The sequence below is a fragment of the Pseudophryne corroboree genome, chromosome 11 (assembly GCF_028390025.1).
Source record: "Pseudophryne corroboree isolate aPseCor3 chromosome 11, aPseCor3.hap2, whole genome shotgun sequence".
NCBI classification, from domain to species: Eukaryota; Metazoa; Chordata; class Amphibia; order Anura; family Myobatrachidae; genus Pseudophryne; species Pseudophryne corroboree.
The window spans coordinates 12,564,584-12,580,816 of NC_086454.1; the positions used below are offsets into that span (position 1 = coordinate 12,564,584).

At 46.6% G+C, this 16,233-nt stretch overlaps 1 pseudogene; it reads right to left on the minus strand.

Annotated features, from left to right (window-relative positions):
- Window positions 1-6,820: 6,820 nt before the first annotated feature.
- On the minus strand, window positions 6,821-10,040 carry LOC134969947 (uncharacterized; annotated as a pseudogene).
- Between the last annotated feature and the right edge of the window lie 6,193 nt (window positions 10,041-16,233).

Here is a 16,233-nt window from a genome sequence, read left to right on the forward strand (position 1 = left end):
TACTGCTCCCCTGCACAGGTGATCGCACAGCTAAAATACACTCCCACATAGGCTGCGACTATCTGATAGCACGGGCTGCAAAAAGTTGCAGCGTGCGATCAACTCGGAATGACCCCCTAGGGTGACTAATCCCGGGCCATATTTTTAATCCCGGGATTGGTTTGTTTCCAGTGTCAATCCCTCCCCCCCACACACACACACTGCATTGGACCGCACTCGTAACTCAGCACCTTGGTATATGAGAGGGCGGGTGAGTAACTTAATCCAGTTCGGTGAGGTCCGTGCGGCGGGTGGCTGGCTGTGCAGCGTGACCTCTGACTTCACGTCACGCTGCGCTGGGAAAGCCGGGCAGCGTCTGAGCCTCCTGAGGACGTTCAACGCTGCCCGACATTAAAAAAAACAAAGGATCGCCTGATCCCGAAATCCCCGGGATTGGAGCTTCCAATCCTGGGATGGAATACCAGACGATTTTTGGCCTAAATCCCGGGATCCCGCCGATCTAGATCCCGGGATTGGCCACCCTATACCGGACGCCGTGTTCAGATGGATAAACTGCACCTGCCGTAGGGCTGATGCAAGATTAGATGGTGAAACTCATGGTGTATCTAAATATGCACTGAGACGCAGAAGTGCTGCAGTCTAATTGCATCTCATTAGGAAGATAATAAGTTGTGACAGTAGCATAAAGACGCAGACACGGCTGCGGCAAAGTCCAGCTGATCCATGTGCCTGGCTGTGCGGATAGGGGACGCTGGGCCAGAGATTGAAGTTAGTTGTCTTTGTTCTCTGTTCCTGGCCTGAGAGGCAGGACAGATGTGAAGCTGGTTCAGGACTGGAGTATATGGATCCTGCCATCCTGCCATCAGTGGACCTTGGGGGTCATTTCGAGTTGTTCGCTCGGTAAAAATCTTCGCATCGCAGCGATTTTCCGCTCACTGCGACTGCGCCAAGTAAATTTGCTATGCAGTTAGGAATTTTACTCACGGCTTTTTCATCGTTCTGGCGATCGTAATGTGATTGACAGGAAGTGGGTGTTACTGGGCGGAAACAGGCCGTTTTATGGGCGTGTGGGAAAAAACGCTACCGTTTCTGGAAAAAACGCAGGAGTGGCTGGAGAAACGGGGGAGTGTCTGGGCGAACGCTGGGTGTGTTTGTGACGTCAAACCAGGAACGACAAGCACTGAACTGATCGCAGATGCCGAGTAAGTCTGGAGCTACTCAGAAACTGCTACGAGGTGTGTAATCGCAATATTGCGAATACATCGTTCGCAATTTTAAGATGCTAAGATTCACTCCCAGTAGGCGGCGGCTTAGCATGAGCAAATCTGCTAAAATCCGCTTGCGAGCGAACAACTCGGAATGACCCCCCTTGGTTTCACTGAGAAGGTTCAGCCAACAATGGGGGTAATTCTGAGTTGATCGCAGCAGGAATTTTGTTAGCAGTTGGGCAAAACCATGTGCACTGCAGGGGAGGCAGATGTAACATGTGCAGAGAGAGTTAGATTTGGGTGGGTTATTTTGTTTCTGTGCAGGGTAAATACTGGCTGCTTTATTTTTACACTGCAATTTAGATTGCAGATTGAACACACCACGCCCAAATCTAACTCTCTCTGCACATGTTATATCTGCCTCCCCTGCAGTGCACATGGGTGGTCATTCCGAGTTGTTCGCTCGTAATTTTTTTTTGCAACAGAGCGATTAGTCGCTAATGCGCATGCGCAATGTCCGCAGTGCGACTGCGCCAAGTCAATTTGCTATGCAGTTAGGTATTTTACTCACGGCATTAGGAGGTTTTTTCTTCGTTCTGGTGATCGTAATGTGATTGACAGGAAGTGGGTGTTTCTGGGCGGAAACAGGCCGTTTTATGGGTGTGTGTGAAAAAACGCTACCGTTTCTGGGAAAAACGCGGGAGTGGCTGGAGAAACGGAGGAGTGTCTGGGCGAACGCTGGGTGTGTTTGTGACGTCAAACCAGGAACGACAAGCACTGAACTGATCGCAGATGCCGAGTAAGTGTGGAGCTACTCAGAAACTGCTAAGAAGTGTCTATTCGCAATTCTGCTAATCTTTCGTTCGCTATTTTGATAAGCTAAGATTCACTCCCAGTAGGCGGCGGCTTAGCGTGTCCAATGCTGCTAAAAGCAGCTTGCGAGCGAACAACTCGGAATGAGGGCCATGGTTTTTCCCAACTGCTAACAAAATTCCTGCTACGATCAACTCAGAATTACCCCCTATATGCAGCCAGAGGGTATGCTCCTTCAGAAGTCATCCACGAGTGCACAGGGGGTAATTCAGACCTGATCGCAGCAGAACATTTTTTAGCAGTTGGGCAAATCCATGTGCACTGCAGACGTAACATGTGCACTGCAGGTGGGGCAGATACAACATGTGCATAGAGAGATAGATTTGGATGAGTTATATTGTTTCTGTGCAGGTTAAATACTGGCTGCTTTATTTTTACACTGCAATAGATTTCAGTTTGAACACACCCCACCCAAATCTAACTCTTTCTGCACATGTTACATCTGCCCCACCTGCAGTGCATATGGTTTTGCCCAACTGCTAACAAATTTGCTGCTGCGATCAGGTCTGCATTAGGCCCACTGTGGGTGTGGCTGCTGGAGCAGGGTGACTTTCAGGCACATCCTAACATATAGGAAGAGGACACATCTGGCCAATGCAGCCGTATCAGCAAGTCACAGTGGCCGGGATTCAGAGAAGACATTCCTGAGAAACATGAATTTTCCCAGTGGCATCTCTCCCAGTGGCCCCCGCTCAGCAGCTCCATCTCAGAGGTACTTACCACAGTCCAGGTGGGTACGTGTGACTGTGTTTCTGATCTTACCTCTATTACTGAAGGCCTCACTGTTTCAGGGGTGTGAAGGCTCTTGGAGTGTGGCTAATATTACTGGCATATTTGTATATAATGTAAATGGTTGTAGTTATACATGACAGTAATGTGTACTGTGTAAAATAAAGGCATCATTGTACCTCTGCTATTGGCCCTCATTCCGAGTCGTTCGCTCGGTAATTTTCTTCGCATCGCAGTGAAATTCCGCTTAGTACGCATGCGCAATATTCGCACTGCGACTGCGCCAAGTAATTTTACAATGAAGATAGTATTTTTACTCACGGCTTTTTCTTCGCTCTGGCGAACGTAGTGTGATTGACAGGAAATGGGTGTTACTGGGCGGAAACAGGCCGTTTTATGGGCGTGTGGATAAAACGCTACCGTTTCCGGAAAAAACGCAGGAGTGGCTGGTGAAACGGGGGAGTGTCTGGGCGAACGCTGGGTGTGTTTATGACGTCAAACCAGGAACGACAAGCACTGAACTGAACGCAGATGCCGAGTAAGTCTGAAGCTACTCTGAAACTGCTAAGTAGTTTGTAATCGCAATATTGCGAATACATCGGTCGCAATTTTAAGAAGCTAAGATACACTCCCAGTAGGCGTAGGCTTAGCGTGAGCAACTCTGCTAAATTCGCCTTGCGAGCGATCAACTCGGAATGAGGGCCATTGTGCGCATTCCTGTGTGATATAAAGAACTCATGAGGGAACCGGGATACCAAGCCAGAGCTAAAGGCGGGATTAACGCACGCATAAACCTGGTATCCTTACAGCGTCTGCGCCCAACTCAAATACACCGTGTGCTGATGTTTGCGCAGTTGGGCAATAATTTTGTACTGCGCATGCTTCTGAGTTGAACTACACATGCGATTGGTTACCAACAGCAGCCGCAGAGAGAATTTGAAGCGCAGTGATTGACAATCAGTGTACATTTATGGGAGGTGATGAGGGCGTGTCTAGTCACACGCCGGCGTTCCACAAGCATTTTGTGGGTATTTGCAGCCAGTGACTGCGCGGTCACTACAGCTGCACTGGCCCCTGCGGCTTAGTTCTGACGCACATGCTGAGCAGCCATAGGGTGGGTGGGTGTCTCTGTACAAATCCCAGTGGCTGCTGCATTAGTATATTCTCACAGTAGCTATACAGTTACTAATCCCCTCCGTCTGTTGTCTTGCTATAAAGAGTGTTTATTATTTTTTTTATTAAAAATTAAAAATTAAAAATTAAAAATCAAAAATTAAAATTAATTATTAATTATAATATTATCTATATGAAACTAATTATAAAATTATCTACAAAATCATGACATATAATTTGAATTGAAATATGTAATAAATATTATTGACATGTCTACACTGATATAGGAATTCATTATATTTATAACAGATTGGAAGAAAAATATCAATATCTCTGTGCTTGAAAATGTGTGTCAAAATGTGCTTTAAAATGTACTTTTTTTGGGGGAATATCAGAAAAACAAGAAAAATACGATGATGTTTATAATGAGTAAAATATTACCAGTTTCTGTGTGATTAATATGGGAATATATTGATCCCTTGAGAGAAATATTTGGGTGATAGCAATATGTATATTAATGATATATGTGTAATGTATTTAATATAAAACCAACACACATACACACAAGAATCTGTAGAGGTAGATGTTTCGGATATAAGTATGCGTGTCTCTATTTCTATCTTTATTAATTGTAGCTGCAATATAGTATTATTATTTATTTTTATTATTTCTAAATATATATATAAAAAATTATCTAATAAGAGTTTTTTATTATTCATTGATTTTTATTTTATTATATATATTATTATTATTATTATATACAATGGCTCTTTTATATGAATATTATATAAGTATTATAATTTAAATTGTGACTTCTAAAAAATTCTAAAAAATTCTCATTTTTGCTGCAGATATATAAATCCTGCGACAAATGAATACATACTAATAGGGCAATATAGAGTTAATAGGCCAAGATAATTAGTGAAATGGTCGTGTTGCACATGTGTATACCATCCATAGGGCTATTTAAAGGAAGTAAGAGAGAGTAAAGAGATTGACACTGAGGAAGCCGCCGATGCTCTCGAGTAGGCGGGGAAACGCGTCTGTCAAACACTCTCATACAGACAGCAGTAATCCTGCTTATCCACTGGCCGGCATCTACCTACACCCTGAAGGCACGGGGTTGTGCATGCCTTCTTTGCCGACAGATCCTTCATTCTCCAGTCAAGCTGACGAGGAATTATTCCAGCCATACGGCTAGCCGCCGGGAGAAAAAATGGAGAGCGACTTATGAAGTGATCCCCCTCCAGAGCTAACGGACAGTGACGAGAAACACTAACCAGGAGGGACGTCGCATGCATGCTTGCAAGCTGGATAACAGAAGCATCTGTACGGTACACTAATTTCAACCTGATACATATTAATCTCAAACAGTTACAGTTGTAACAAAGTAATATGAACTGCCTTAAACGGACTGTTCAGCTGTGAGGAAGGCGATGGTTTGGATTAACACTAAACTGATCACTTGGTATCAGAAATCTGAACAAGAGTCTGCTAATTGATATAATTGGTATAACAAGCTGACAATTATCTTTTGGACTCATGCAGATAGATTGGAGCTGTGGATAAAAACTCAGCCTAATGAAAATTTAAATACTTAGAAATTGTGTTCCAATTTTATATTAAGCAATTTTATTGTAAGCAAGTGTGTATAAAGCCGGCCGGCTGGTATTAAAGCATATAGAATTATATGTATATAATTAAAAGTTTTTATTATTATATAAAATAAAATCTACATCGGATTTAATAAGCGCACTCTCATATTGTATTTTTTTTTTTCTATATTGGGGTAAATGACCTAATACCCCTGAGAGAGCTGCTTTTGAATCCGACAATTGCAGCGCCAGGAACACTGTGCTGTTTTATTTGAAATGTTGCTGTAAGTAACGACCATTGTATTGCATTTATATTGTTTACTAGGTGATTCATCGCGCCCTACGGGCGCTCTTCACACCGTCGGAAGGGGCTACGCCCCTGCAACCTCTGTACGTCCTTTAGCTGGCAAATATTTGTACGGTATGGAGTATTACCTTTAAGCCTAATGTTGTTAGTGGTTACATTTAGGTGGAAAGGGTGTGCGATGGTTAAGAGGGCGTAGGCCTTTGTGACAGCGTAAAGAGTGGATGCAGGGGAGGATGAATGAAATAATGTGTTACTAATATGTTATGCGAACAGAATTTCGGAAGAAAATGTATGTTTGGTTACACTTTATTTTGGCTCAAACCAAGAAAGTAAATTTTTTACATATCAAAAACTTCTTTGAAAACAACATTTCTAGTGAAGTGTCGTTCGTCACAAAGCAGCTGCCCTTGGTGTTTGTTTGGTGTAATGCACACTTTGACTTGATCTTTTTTCCGTGATCTAGATAAAGCAACGTAAAGTTGGCCATGTGAGAACACCGATGTTGGCAGATGAATTCCAACGTGATCGAAAGTTTGTCCCTGGGATTTGTTGATTGTTATTGCGTACGCTGGAATAACTGGAAACTGTCTACGTCGCAGTATAAATGGCAATGTGGTATCATTTGGAGCAAAATCAATTCGGGGAATAAACACAATGTCGCCTTGGTTGCACAGTCACTCTGATATAATTCTGCTCTTTATGAAGTGACGTTTCAGGTCTTCTACAATTAATCGTGTCCCGTTACACAAGCCCTTTTTTGGGTTAAGGTTGCGGAGAAGCATGATAATGACGCCTTTTTTTAAGAGCAGGACATGTGGAGGCATTCCTGATGGTGTTTGGTCGTAAAGAAATTCAAGTGGGAAGTTTAAAGTGTCGTTGGGATCTTCGCTGACAACAGAGTCTGCGCTGTAATAAATAGTTGGATTTCCAGCCATTAGTGCTATAATTTTGCGGTTCATATCGAGTGTGTGTGCGTTTGTGGGCGCAACAATGACTCATGTTGAAAGGTCATCCACTGACATGTGTTGGACATTGTTAAAAATAGTTGTAATAAGATCGTCCATGGTGACCATATTTTGGGGAATTTGAATGATGTTATTTTTGGAGATGTCTGAAATTGTTGGCACGTTGCCCATTCCAACTTGTAAAAGCCATTCGTTGTGTTGGTCTTGTCCTTCACTGCGCATGTTGGTAGTAAGAGTGAGATGAGTGAAATTTTTCCACAGTGGACTTGCTTTGATGCAGCATTCGAGAATATCAGTTTGTGTTCCTCTTGTGACAACTGGAAGTGTTTGTCTAAAATCACCCAACAGTCTTGTTTCCAAATGGTTTGTCTATGTTCATGACCTCACGAAGTAGCTTGTCGATGCATCGAAGTCCATGTTTTGGAAGCATTGTAATCTCATCAATAATGATGAGGGCAGCTTGCCGTAATACTTCTGCCTCTGGTGACGTGAGTCTCATGGAAGAAACAGATGTATCAAGTAGTGGCACAGGAAGCTTAAATCCACTGTGAACAGTGCGTCCTCCTTTTAGCAATGTGGCAGCAATTCCGGTTGTTGCAAATGGGAGTACTATTTTTGATTGTCCTCGGATGTACGCAATGAGTGTGGTGTACAGGAATGTTTTTCCGGATCCACCGGGTCCGTCAAGATAAAAGCATTGGCTGTGCACATTTTCATTATCCACTGTCATGACAATCCTGTAGAAAGCATATAACTGGCGTTCATTATGCATTGAAATGCGTTTATTAGCCTGTTGTGCCTCTTCAACGTGATTAATTTGCTCTTCTTTTGGGGCATTTCCTGTTGGAATTGGTAAGCCAAGCACTGCACAGGATAAACCATGTTGTTTTAGAATTGTGTTAACTTCGTGGAGGGATTTATTTTGTGCAATGTGTTCTGTAATGTGTTGCACAAAGTCGAGAGTTAAATTGGTGATGTGATTTTCCCATAATGTAAGTGGTTGAGCTGGCTGACAAAAGCAACAGATGTATGCAAACATTTTGCGTAACTGTTTGCCCATGAGGTACGTGGCTGCATCTGTTAGACAGTGATCCCATTCATCGTCTGATTCGAGAAGTCCATGAGCGAAAGCCGCTGCCTTAAAGGTGTCATACAGGACACCATTTACAGTTCTCAATGAGTGGAAACTGATGGCACCGTGAACATGTAGAAGCAAAATCCGTAGGTAGAAGCGTTCTTCATTTTTGAGACTGACGGTATACAGGCGTGCCACAATGTTTTCACCCCCTCGCTGTCGTTCCTGCCAATTGCCATGCGTATAAACGTAGTGTTGTGGTATTTCAGAGTACAGCCATTGTTGTGCTTGTGGATTATTAGAGTTGAGGTCAAACCATGATTCTAGTTTAGTGCGACCAGTTTGTGCTGCAAGGAGTGCTTCGTTTTCATTTCCTTGTTCAAAGATGATGGTCTGCTGGTTAGGTAGATGTACAGGAAGTCTTATTACGGCGTGTGAACGATCGTGCATTAGCGATTCTCTTAAACGCCAAATTGCCTCTGGTGGGCTGACATACCGGCAGTCAATGAATTGTGAGATTTCGTTGTAGCGTAGCTCTGGCTGTCCGTTTGTTGTGATGGCAACGTTTGCGCAATTAAAGCCTTTGAAAATGTACTTGTAGATGTACTTAATTGCTGCAAGTGATGTGCAGACTTCCACGTTTATGTGAGCGTTGTACTTGAGTGCCAAGTATGGATTGTATGGGATGACATTTTGATTGGACATAAATACGCCTCTAACGTGTACTTGTTCTTGAGGGCGACGACGGTACACAGGATATGCATTAATGTTTAGAATGGTTTCTTCATTAAATGGTTTAGGAAATTGCTTAGTACATTTTCCGTCTTGCATGCAGGGTGCGTGTGGATTGTTAGCGCCGCATGGACCATGCATCATACATCGTGTGATGATGTTGCGCAACCGAGGGTTATCTTCTGTTGGAATTTCGGCTGACACAAATTTATTGATTTGTTCAACAGTGGTAAACTTGTCTTCTGTTCGCAGTGAGACCAGTATGTGAGCATGTGGTAGTCCTCTTTTCTGGAACTCTATAGTATAGACAAAAGCTTTGGCCTGACCAAATAAGCCATGTTTGGTGAGATCATCCATCAGAGAATTAAGCTTTAGTTTGAAAACGCGTGCAACTAAATCTGGTCGATCAGAATTTTGTTCGCCAGGCCTTAAGTTCTCAATGATTTCAGGCCAAGTTGGATTAGCGGTGAATGTAATGAAAACATCTGGCGCTCCCCACTTAGCAAATATTGACATTGCATCACAGCAACGTTCGCGCATCTGTCTTGGTGATCCTTCGAAGCTTGAAGGTAGAATAACGGACACACCAGCTGGCATGTTCAAATTAACTGCCATGTTTGCGACGTGGTCAGCAAGTCACTGATACTGTTCTGCTCGTAGGCGTTGCTGATTTTGTCGAATGTAGTTTAATCTATTAGCCTCGACTTGAAGATATGAATCTACTAACCACTGTTGAGTCAACTTGCCTGCGGCCATGATGGGACTGAAATCATCTCGAATGGCTGTTAAGGCGGCCTTGTACTGCAACATGGTCACATAGTTGCGAACGCGATTTAGCTTGGCTCCATTGTAAGAATCACATTGCCAATTGCTTTGCCAGCCAGCTTCGCCATATGGGAAAAGAAGTGCATATGTCATTGGATCCATGTTTGGGCTTAGAATGTGGATATTGATAAATGTCTGTTTTGGATCATGTGGATTTTTGGGGTAGATTCTGATGTCTCGTTGGAACGGTGGCTCACCATCTTCATTCACGAAGACCATTGCGACTTCATTGGAGGTTGGTTTGTTGTATCGTCGTTGATCTGATTGTCGATCACGTCTTAGCGCCATGCTAATTTGTGGAACTTGTTCTCCTTTTTGAGCTGCCAGGTGAACTTCTCGTCTTTCAACTTCGCAAATAAGCTGATAGCTATGTGCAAGTCGATTGTGCTGACGAAAGAATCGGTCGATTTTGTCCATTATTTCTCGCTGACACTCAGAGTTGGCCGCATTATCTTCCCGAATGGTGGCCGCTTGTGTGCTGTCAAGAACGTACAGCTGAGCAAACTGTGGTGGTTCATTATTTATAGGCTGTAGGTGTGAAGTGCGATGATATGTTTGTCCGTAAACTTTGAAAACGTATGGACCTCTTCCTGGCATTGTGACAATGTTAGCTCCCATTGAAGCAAATGAAAGAGCACTGTTGTAAGATCTTATGTTGTCACGGAAATGAATGCGGTTGGGGTGAGTGGTGTCCGAGAGCAACTTGCGTAGAAATTCTGGATAGTTCAACTGTTGTCCATTGATGTCATGCGGCAACAGCTGGTAAATTTACCATCGGAAGGACGTTCATCAATAAAATTTCTGGACCCACAGAACTGGCACATGATGTTAAAAGGACCACAACTGTGTGGCTTGACTTGCTGTTCCTGTAAATGGATGACCACATCCGTGAGCATGTGAGTATTTTGCTTTTGAACTATGCAATGGTGTTCTGCATCTGCCAAACGTCTGGCTGTAGTTTGCTGTGATGTTTCTCGATTGAGTCTGCGTTGTTGAGAGTTGGCATGTGCAGCTCGACGCGCTTTGGATTGTTGAAAAGTTTCTTGTTGGAGTCTATGTTGGTGAGTTAGTACTTGTTTAGTGCAACGTGCTTGAGCTTCAGAAGATGATTCGTTACGACGTTGACGTTGTTGACACTGTGCATGGGCAGCTCTTTGTAGTGTTGCATTCTCCAGTGTTTGGCGTTGTAGTCGGCCTTGCTGAGATTTAGCATTTGCAGAGCAACGCACTTTAGCTTGCTCCACTGTTTCTTGTTCGCGTCTACGTAGCAGAGATTCTGCGTTTGCAGTTTGCATTCTGTCTAGCGACCCTTGGCTTTGCTTAGCTAACCATCTTGCCTGCCGTTCTTTGTTTTTTCGCCATTTTCTGACGGCGGGGTCTTCGTCTAAATCCATTGTGATCTGTTTATTTTGAAAGGGCAATTTTATTTGGGTAAGTTGTTTTTTGTCTGACGAATTTGTAGGGAACGTACACAAATGGAGGTAAGTTATGTTGATTAACTGTGGGGGTCACAGTTGATTGATCGCTAGCTGGTGTTGGCAGTCCTGCGTTTGGTTAGTTGTCGACTACAGGGGATTGTATTTGTAGTTTGGAAGTGTGCAATGGCATGTACATCCAAGCTGTCCTAAACGATCTGCTGCAGTTTCTCAGTAGGCGAGGACTTATTTAGCCGCTGCGATCACTTTAGCCTGTCCGGGACCAGAATGGACGTCAGACTTTGGAAGATGGAAGGCGGTAGACAGGGTCAGGGTGGTTGAGAAAAGATCGAGATACCCAGGTTTGTAGAATGGAAATAGTGAAACATAGGGTGGTAGGGATGCTATAGAAATACCCAGAGAGATATGGAGGGGATAGAGCAGGGGTTCTCAAACTCGGTCCTCAGGGGCGCACACAGTGCATGTTTTGCAGGTCTCCTCACAGAATCCGAAGTGAAATAATTTGCTCCACCTGTGGACTTTTTAAAATGTGTGTGTGAGTAATTAATACACCTGTGCACTTGCTGGGTTACCTGCAAAACATGCACTGTGTGCGCCCCTGAGGACGGAGTTTGAGAACCCCTGGGATAGAGAGATGGCGTGCGTTACAGCGGAAAAAGAAAAAATGCTTGTGGTTGGAAGTGAATCTAGAGATAAGAAGGGACAAAAGAGGGAATGTAGAGAACAGCAGGGTGGTAGGCAAAGAATGTGGATTTGCAGTGTGGAGGAAACTTAGGGGGTAATTTAGAGTTGACCGTAGCAGCAACTTTGTTAGTAGATGGACTAAACCATGTGCACCGCGGGGGTTGGGTGTGTGTGTGTGGGGGGGGGTATATGTAACATGTGCAGAATGAGTTTGATTTGGTTGGGTAATATTTTTTGTATGCAGGCTAGATAGTGTCTGCTGTCTATTGACACTGCAATGTAGATTTAATGTTGAATACACCCCACCGAAATGTATCTGTCCCGAAATGTATCTGGCCCTGCACATGTTACATCTGCCCCACCTGCCGTGCAGAAAGTTTTGGCCGTTTGCTAACAAAGTACCTGCTAGGCACTGTCCCCTATATAATATGGATTTATCTGTGATCTAGGGACAAACAGGAATTTCTTGGCTGCCTCTTTTGGCTGGGTGCCGGGACACGCGAGGAAGAGGGGAGGTGGGGAGAGCACAACAGTACTACCAAACTTTGCGGCTGCAGTTGTCACATATGTGGGTGGGACGCATGAAGTAGCACCGAGAACAGGAGCGTGAGGGAGAGCGCACAGGGGCTCTCGTTCCGAGTTGTTTGCTCGCAAGCTGCTTTTAGCAGCTTTGCACACGCTAAGCCGCCGCCTACTGGGAGTGAATCTTAGTATAGTAAAATTGCGAACGAAAGATTAGCCAAATTGCGAATAGACACTTCTTAGCAGTTTCTGAGTAGCTCCAGACTTACTCGGCATCTGCGATCAGTTCAGTGCTTGTCGTTCCTGGTTTGACGTCACAAACACACCCAGCGTTCGGCCAGACACTCCTTAGTTTCTTCAGCCACTCCCGCGTTTTTCCCAGAAAGGTAGCGTTTTTTCGCACACACCCATAAAACGGCCTGTTTCCGCCCAGAAACACCCACTTCCTGTCAATCACAGTACGATTACCAGAACGAAGAAAAAACCTTGTAATGCCGTGAGTAAAATACCAAACTGCATAGCAAATTTACTTGGCGCAGTCGCACTGCGGACATTGCGCATGCGCATTAGCGACTAATCGCTCCTTTGCGAGAAAAAAATACAGAGCGAACAACTCGGAATGACCACCAGAGATCACAGCAGCAGTGGGTGGAGTGGGGAAGACACGTTAGATCTGTGACTGGGGGCAGAATTATTATTGTGGGGGCAGAATTAAGTCCAAAAGTCACAGATTGGTGTAAATATATAAAATATAGAGTTTTAGTTGCATATGTAGTTTTGTGAGTGTGTAAATATTGGATATTGAAAGTGTATTTGATGGTGAAGGGGGCGTAGTCCCTTTGGTGAGGGTGAACTGCGTCTTCAGGGCAGGATGTATAGAATGTAGCGGGTGCAGGGGTGTCCGAGTATGGTGGAGGGTGTCTGTGCATGTTGCAGGTGTAGGGGGGCAGATGTGTGGTCCTGTGTGGAAGTGAGAGGGGGTTTGGAGTTGGTGTGGGTGGGTTGGGGGACAGGGGGAGGGTATGTGGTGGTGTTGGGTTTTGGGTAGCATTGCAGGTGCAGGGGGTGGGGGATGAGCAGGTGCAGGGCATTTGCACATGTGGGAGGGGTTCCGGTGGTGTTGCAGGTGGGGAAGGGTCGGGTGTGTTGCGTCCAGTGTTGTGGTCCGGTAGTGTCCGGTGTGGATGAGGGAGTGGGGTTACATGGGTTATGCCGGGGTTGGGGTGGATGGGGGAGGGGGTCTTGAGGGGCTGCGGGTGGTGTAGGGGCGGAGGTAGGTATTGTATTTATGTAATACAGTCTCCGGCAGCATCTCCTTGGGTGAGTGGGCACCCAGCAGGAGTCAATTAATACAGTGGCAGCTGGGCGGGCTGCCAGTGACAGCACTGGGTGGCGCTATGTGTGTAATGGCTTGGGGCGGGGGGGCGGCCCCTCGATGGAGTCGTAAGCAATAGGTTGTGGATAGGGACGTTGGCGTAAGGGCGCGGGAATGTGGGCGACTACCTGGGTGGGCTCAGTGGCAGGGGACGGAGCATATAGGCTGTCTCGCGTGTCCCTCGCTGTCCCGTTGTTGGGAGCGTCTCTCTGTGTCCCCAGCTCCCTCCATATAGTAGGGCCGGCTACCTGGGGGGGGGCACAGTGGCTGGAGCATAGGGGCTGTCCCGCGTGTCCCTCACTGTCCCATTTGCAGCAGTGTCTCCCTGGGTCCCTAGCTCTCTACATATAGTGGGTCCGGGGAATGTTACCTGGGGGGGTTCAGTGGCAGGTGACGGAGCGTACGGGCTGTCCCGCGTGTCCCTCGCTGTCCCGTTAGCAGCAGCGTTTCCTTGTGTCCCCAGCTCCCTCCATATAGCGGGTTTGGGGGATGAGGGCGGCTACCTGGGGGGGCGCAGTGGCAGGGTAGGGAGGGCACGGGCAACTTATTTTAGTGTTTGGCAGCGTCTGTGTGTGTGAGCGGGGACTCTGCAGGAGGCAATAACTAAAGTGTCAGCTGAATGGGTCGGTCTGTGGATGGAGTCGTAAGCAATGGAGGGGGCCGGGGACGAGATGGGGCGGTAACATGCTGGCGCGGGTATGAGACCCCTTACCTGGTGTGGCTCAGTGGGAGGCTTGACGGCGCGTACGGGCTGTCCCTGTTGTTCTTTTTCTGGAGACTGGCATTCCAGTCCAGTGGCAGCTGGACAGGCTGGCAATCAGAGTGCGTCCTGGCGGCGGCTGTCCGATGGTGGGTGGAATGTGCCGGGGGGCTAGACGGGGGGAGTTGTTAGCAATGCATTGCAGAGGGGGTGCGGAGCCGCGAGGGAGACTGAAGCTGGTGCAGTTGTTATTTCCGGAGGAGGGGGAGGGGCCGGAGCGGAGTGTGCACCAATGGGTGTCGAGGGGGTGGGGTCGCTTCGAAGTGTGCACCAATGTCTTGCGAGGGGGGGTGGCCTGCATATTAGTGGTCACCAATGGTTGGCGAGGGGGGGCGGAGCCGCGACATAGGGTTAGTGTGGTGCAGTTGTCTCTGCACAATCGCGAGCAGCATACAGTGTTTGGTGTTTTGGTTTTGGGATTGCGGAGGGGAAGGTGTGCTGGAGCGGAGTTTGAGGAGGGGCGGGCTGCATGGGGGCGGAGCGGAGCGGAGTTTGTACGAATGGCTTGCAAGGGGGGCGCGGCCTACATAGGAGTGGGCAGTAATGGATTGCGGAGGGGGGGTGGAGCCGCGAGGGAGGCTGAAGCAATTGTGGCCACTCTGACAGTGTCAGTTATTTGCGGAGGGTGGGCCGGAGCGGAGTGTGCACCAATGCCTGGCGAGGGGGCGGGTCGCTTCGGAGTGTGCACCAATGGGAGCCGCGACGGAGGCTTGATCTGCCCAATCGCAGCCAGAGTCCAGTGTCAGGGATTGCGGAGGGGAAGGGCTGCCAGGGCGTAGTTTGTGTCAATGTCTGTTGATGGGGGGGCGGAGTGTAGTTTGTTACCAATGGCTGGCGAGGGGGGGGGGCGGGCTGCTTTGGAGTGGCCACCAATGGCTGGCGTGGGGGGGGGGGGGGCGGAGCCGCGACGGAGGCTTGATGTGGTGCAGTTGTCTCTGCACAATCGCGGCCAGAGTACAGTGTCAGGTATTGCAGAGATATAGATTATGGATCTCCTAGGGCTTTCTCCTGTCTCCTATATATTAGGCCAGACTATATAGGCCAGTCCGGCCAGCTATGTGACTCCGCCCAGCTATGTGACTCCACCCAGCGTTAGCAAATGAATCACAAAGTCACAGATCTGGGCTATTATATAGGAGATAACTACTACAAAAGGTTCCTTTTAAAATATAATGCCTGCAGGGGTGTACCCTGGTGGGGTGCAGGGCAAGTGACCGCTCCTCCTGCCGGAAAAGTCTTAAAAATGGTGCCCTTGGCCATAGGGGCCACAATCTACTCTGGAACTCTATGGCATGTCTTATACCCAAAAATGAAGGTGCCAGTGGGGACTTAAGAAAAAAATAAAGACTGGGCCCCGGAGGACGCGCTCTGGCCAATCAGAAGCTCCATTGTATGTAGTCACAAATCTGGTGCTGTCACGATATATCACAAATAAAAAGCATCCAACTAGTACAGCGCGGAATAAGCAGGTAAGTCACCGCAAAGCTGGAGGATTCCCAGGAAGACTTCCTCATTGAAGAAGAACTTTTGTTGCAAATGCGTCGGTAGCTGTGTGATCTGCAGCTCCCGGGTAACTATGTACAGTGTAACTGTTGCAATTAAGTATCACATCTTTCAAAAAGCAACTTTTCCACCGGAAAATAGAAAGTTCTTTAGTGGGAAAGTCTATTTGATGAACTCATTCAATGGCCTTATAAAGTATGCCCTTAATTTTTCCACAAATTGGAATAATCCCTTCTCCCAGTAAAAGTATCCTGGTGCAGCAAAAATTCTCATACATTGGATTATAACCGACAGTACTTGCCCTCTGGTGAGTATCCACGTGGAATCTCGCATACATAAGGATGTAGCTTCTATTTAATAACAGGCGCTCACGCAGTGTCTAGCCAGTGTCGGCTCTAGACCTTGTGGCGCCCAGGGCAAACTTTTCCTTTGGCGCCCTCCCCCCCCCCCCCTAGGTAAAACAGAGTTGGTGCGTGCCCAAAAATAGGGGTGTGGCATCGTAGGGAAGGGGCGTGGCCACAGTTATGGCCC